A 5,836-nucleotide genomic window follows, 5' to 3' on the forward strand; every position below is an offset into this window, starting at 1 on the left:
CAGACTCTGTACTAAATTCTGGGTTAGATACAAGGTAATCAGGTTGGACACAGTCCATGTCCCACACAGGGCTCACAGTCTTAATACCCATTTTACAGATGAGGGAACTGAGGCACAGAGAAGTGAAGTGACTTGCCCAAGGTCCCACAGCAGACAAGTGGTACAGCTGGGATTAGAAACCCAGGTCCTTCTGACTCCAAGGTCCATGGTCTATCCACTAGGCCATGGTGCTTCTCTTACTATGTGCCAAGCACTGTACTAACTACTGGGATAGATACAATATAAGTAGATCGGAGACATTCCCTATCCCAAATACGATTCCCAGTTTAAAGGAGGGGGAGAAGAGGTATTTCATCCCCGTTTTGCAGATGAGGAAACTAAGGTCCGAAAGCTAAGTGATTTGCCCAAAGGATCAATAGCAATAAAATGTAAATATGACATTCTCAAAAACAAGTTCTGTGTATGGTTCTGCTCCTTTCCATAATACTATGGACATGCATTATGTCCAGTTGTGTTTGACCTATTCAATACTGTCATACTTAAGCAGGCAAAGGGAATAAAAATAATAATAATAATAATAACAATAATAATGGCATATGTTAAGTGCTTACTATGTGCCAAGCACTGTTCTAAGCGCTGGGAGGGGGGGATACATGGTAATCAGGTTGTCCCACATGGAGCTCACAGACTTAATCCCCATTTTACAGATGAGGTAACTGAGGCACAGAGAAGTGAAGTGACTTGCCCAAAGTCACACAGCTGACAAATGGCAGAGCTGGGATTAGAACCTATGATCTCTGACTCCCAAGCCCGTGTTCTTTCCACTGAGCCATGCTGCTTAATCTGAAAGTTGGAGGTACAACGTCCTCAGCAGGCTATGAGCATCATAGGTGCTCTGGAAGTGGTCTGGAAACTGCTGTAAGCAGATGACTGTATTTTTAAGGCACATACCTAAAAGGAGATACAAAAATGATCATAAATCCCTTTTCAGATTCAGCAGAATGCTGTGGGCTGACAATAAGGCTGAAGAAAATGGAATTCACGTACCAGGATACACCAAAAAAACCCTACACACAATAAAAAAACATTCATTTGAATCACAGGACTTAATGCTGTCTCTGAATTCTCCTAAGTGGTACATGTTCTGACAGTATACTGGTAGACAAAGAGGAAGAAAACCAAATCATTAAGGCCAATGTGAATCTTAACAGACAAGAGGAAAGAGTGTGGCAACAACAGGCATCAATCACATTCCAAACCAAGTTGAAGGTCTAATAGACTACTGTAGTGCCCAACTTGCTATAGGGCTGTGAGATCTGGACCTACTACATAACACATACACACACACACACACACACACACAAGCACAAACACACACAGAGCTTCTGGAGCTGTTCCACCAGCATCCCTTCCAAACAGTACTCAATATCAATTGGAATGACATGATTACCAACAACAAGATCCTGAAACACAATCAGCTCACTACATTGAAACAAGGCTTTTCAACAACATAGTTGGGCTGGGAGGGACATGCAAAAAGAATGGATGACAGCAAGATACCCAAGCAGCTGCTGTGGAGGAAACTGAAGGAGACACCTGCAAACAGGTGTGGCAAAATAAATGACTGAAGACATAGTAAAGCAGTCTCAAACAATGTCACTGTGGGATACCACTGCCTCAGGTAGAATGGTCTAGTGGGAAAGCAGCTAGTAAAGGACTTGTTCTCCTTGATCAAAGGCTTCACAAACATCAGGATACTAAGCCACAGTCTCAATAATAGGGACAGGCCCTGTATGGGATAAACTCATTAGCACAGCAAGGATCTATCTTTTGGGGCAAGCAATGTGGAAGAAGTGGAAGGGAAGGTCACACACTCAAATGCAACATTGGGAAATTACCATCAGTAACATCAACAGTGATAATGAAGGACAGCTGTACCTATATTAGTCAAGTACTAATTCTTCATAAAGCAATAAGTATTTCACCAAGTATTGCACAGGTGTTTTGGACATCAGCTTTCTCCTGCCTACATTTATTGGGCACTGCAGAACTTGATAACTCAAGCCTTGCATGTTACTGTTCATAGTGAAAAAATGTTACTAAAATTATCTCTCAATTTATAGAAACTTATTGCAAGATCATCATCATATTTATTAAGTGTCTATAGAATGCATTACACTGTGCTAGGTACTTGGGGTCCGTGCTAAGGAAATGACCTGGCTCCTGTCCTCAGGAAATTTACAAACAATATAAATATATGTATGTTAATGTGAGCATCATAAGAATGAGTTGAGGGGGCGGAGTTGCTTGCAAATTAAAAAGTAGCCTGTGGGAGAATGGGTGGGAATAATCAAGGAAAGCTTCTTGGAGGAGGTGGGCCTTAGATTGAGATTTAAAGGAGGGGCAGAATGGAAAAGAGGTGTGTGGGGGTTGTTCCATTTTTAAAGAACAGATTGAGTTCTTGGTCTCCTCTACTTTTCAGTTCCTGTGGCTACTCTGTCACTCTTTTCTGCACCCCAAACCTTTCCCCCATTTCCCCTATTCTATAGCTATTCTTTTAATTATTTTTTTTAATCACTCCAATGTTGCTGGGTTCCAGTGTTGCTACCCCTGCGACCATCACCACAACTTGCCACAGTTTATGCATTACAGGTCTGCTAAACCAAGGGGCTGGGGCTGGTCCAGGCTGGACCAAAGATCTTGCATGGCTTGAAGACAAGTGATTGATTAAATACATTGGTAGAGAGGCAATAATTTATTTAGAAAATGAGAAGAAATCAGTTCCTAGTTTCAAGGAATTGACTAAATATTTAAGGCTAAGATTCAGGGTTAAGGAATACTTCAAGTAATAGGACCAGCCTGAGTACCTAGCTGTTCAAATCAAATAGACATGGATAAACTCCTAATCGCAGCACTTCATTTCCCACCTCAGTGCATAGAGTCAGGGAAGCAGTGTAGTCTAGTGGTAAGAGTGTGGGTCTAGGAGTGAGAGGACTCCTCTGCCACTTGTCTGCTGTGTGACCCCAGGCAAGTCACTTAACCTCTCTGTGCCTCAGTTCCCTCAACTGTACAATGGGAATTTAATTCTACTCCCTCCAATTTAGACTGTGAGCCCTGTGTGGGACTGTGTCCAATCTGATTATCCTGTATCTACCCCAGCACTTGGTACAGTGCTTGGCACAAAGTAAGCACTTAACTAGCATACTAGTAAGAATAGCTCAGGAGAAGGTTGATAGGAAAATAAAGAGATCCAACTGATGCAAATGAATGCAATGATTTTAAAACTGTGAAGAAGATTTTACTTGCTAATACTGTTTGTTTCACTGAAATCCAGGAAGTAAATTAAATGATCAATCTAATACTTGTAGGCTTTGCAAGTCCTCAAATTGAGCAGATTAAAGACCTGATCCCATCTTCTCCAAACAGGGAAACATGATTGTTTCCTTTGCAAGAGAAGTATTAGAGTCTAAACTTAAATCCTTCCAAAATTCCCAGGAGAGAGCTTAGGTGGAGAAAAACAAGGGAACAGAGAGGAAAGAAAAAGGCAGGAAAAGATACCTTTCTCTTTCCCTGCCCTAGGCAGTCTCAATTAACAACAGGGATTAATCCAGAAGGGATCCAATTCAGCCTGGTGGTAATCATTTCCTCTAGAAATTACTGTGCTGCTTGGATTTCTGCTTTCACAATTATGCCGGGAAGCTATCACTGCCCTGTCCCTGCTACAACCCCCATCCAGCTCAGCACTTTCTGGCTCCCAGTCCTTGGCTTTCCTGACACCCCTTCTCACATTCCAACTCATCTCTAATCTCCCTGGTTCCACAATGCTCTCCCTGCCCCCACCATTTTGTTTCAATTGTTTTAAATGATTTTTTTTAAATGCCTCGAATGATGCTGAATTCCACAGAAACCTCCTTATTCCTGCTGTCTCACATACCTCCCCTTCAAAGCTTGTGGTTGCCACGTTGCAGGACTGTAAAGCCAGGGAGCCAGGGCTGGATCAGGATGGGATATGGGGATGAGAGCTTTGATGGTGTGGATAATAAGGGGAGAAGAAGGGAGGAGTGTGGTGCAGAGAGGTAGAAGATCTGACGAGGAAGGAGAGGAGGGGGCAGAGGATTCTCCCTGTCCCTCCTTCACCACTGCCCCCAGCACCCCTTCCCCAATTCCACCTTGGAGTAGCCCCAGCCCCTTGGCTTAGCAGACCTGCAAAGCAGAGCCCATAAGCTGTGGCAGGTGGTGGTGGTCGTGGTGGTGCCAGGAGTAGCAAGTTGCCCAGTGAAACCCAGCAACATCTCAGCTATTAAAAAAATTAAAAGAATAGCTATAAAATAGTAGAAGCAGCATGGTGGGGATCAGGGAACTAGGGGGCAAGTTTGGGATGCAGGAATGAGTGTCAGGTTAGCCATGGGAACTGGGAAGTGGAGGAGAGAGGGCAGGGTACGTACCTCAAATGAAAAGAGGACATATGGGTTAATTGGGTGGGAGGGGGGCGAGGGGAGTAGCTGTCTGAAGAGTGGGTGATTTGCTAAGAAGTTTTAATTTCTCTCACTCAAATTTTATCCCATATAACTTGATGCTAAATTGTAAATAAACTTCTCCATGGCAAACTGAGTTAAATAAAAGAGGGTCAAAAAAAACAACCATATGGAAATCAAACAGGGCTTGTCAAATTTATTTCCTAGAGACTATAGGATGGTCTTCCAATGACTAAGCAATCTGTCTTAATGTGTTGCAGTTGGTCATAGATTGCCATATACATATACCATATACAGCCTTATTTCTATGAATGAAAAAAGAGAATTTTCAGTGAATCTTAAAATGGTCTAATAATCATTGTCTTGTCTTATGCTCTCGAGTCATCTCTGACCCATAGTGACACAATAGACACATCTCTCCCAGAATGACCCACCTCCATCTGCAATCGTTCTGGTAGTGTATCCATAGAGTTTTCTTGGTAAAAATAGGAAGTGGTTTACCATTGCCTCTCGCGCAGTAAACCTGAGTCTCCATCTGTGATTGTCTCCCACGTCGCTGCTGCCTATCCAAGGCGGGTTTTGAGCTGTAACAGATTGCCTTCCACTCACTAACCATTGGTCAAGCTAGGAATGGAATGGATAGGCCTCTGCCTGACTCTCCCTCCCATAGTCAAGACTGGTAGAGTACTGGAAAATCTCCAGGTGCAATCCTGAGAGGGGGTAATAATCATACAGTCCAGAATTTATTATCCCTCCCTGTCCCTCAACAAGGCCCTTTTATCATCAATAATATGATCATGATCCTTTAGACTATAAACTCCTTGAGGATAGATAGGGATCAAACCTACCAACTCTACTGGATTCTCCCAAGCACATAGTATACTGCTTTGCACAAAGTAAACACATTCGACATCAGTGAATGATTAATTAATGATCATGTACTTTTCCTTCTTTTCCTTCTATCTGTAATTTATTTTATGATCTCTCTCCTCTGCTAGATTGTATGTTCCATCAGGACAGGGATCAAGTCTGCTAATTCTATTCTATTCTATTCTCCCTAGCTTTTAATACAGTGCTTTGCCCACAGTAGTTACTCAATAAATATTGTTGTTTGATTGATCGATGAGCAACATAAACAGTCCACCTGGATAGTTCAAGTCAATAAACTTGCCTTTTTCCACAATAGCTTAGTTTTATTGCTCTGAAGTACCTAGATGATAGTTCGACTTATTATCTGTGACACAATAATAATCCCCTTGCTCTCTGTCCTGAAGTTGCCCTAGATTCTTTCTCAAGATTTACCCTGGAAAAGACCATGAAGTTTTATAGCCACTGGCTTTAGGATCTGAAGGAAAATGCCT

At 42.4% G+C, this 5,836-nt stretch overlaps 1 non-coding gene across 1 annotated transcript; it reads right to left on the reverse strand.

Moving 5' to 3' along the window:
* Positions 1-5,057: 5,057 nt before the first annotated feature.
* Positions 5,058-5,195, reverse strand: LOC114806970. The gene has a single exon (XR_003755023.1). It is a non-coding gene; the product is annotated as a small nucleolar RNA SNORA7 (small nucleolar RNA).
* Between the last annotated feature and the right edge of the window lie 641 nt (positions 5,196-5,836).

Source organism: Ornithorhynchus anatinus, chromosome X1, assembly GCF_004115215.2.
Source record: "Ornithorhynchus anatinus isolate Pmale09 chromosome X1, mOrnAna1.pri.v4, whole genome shotgun sequence".
NCBI classification, from domain to species: domain Eukaryota; kingdom Metazoa; phylum Chordata; class Mammalia; order Monotremata; family Ornithorhynchidae; genus Ornithorhynchus; species Ornithorhynchus anatinus.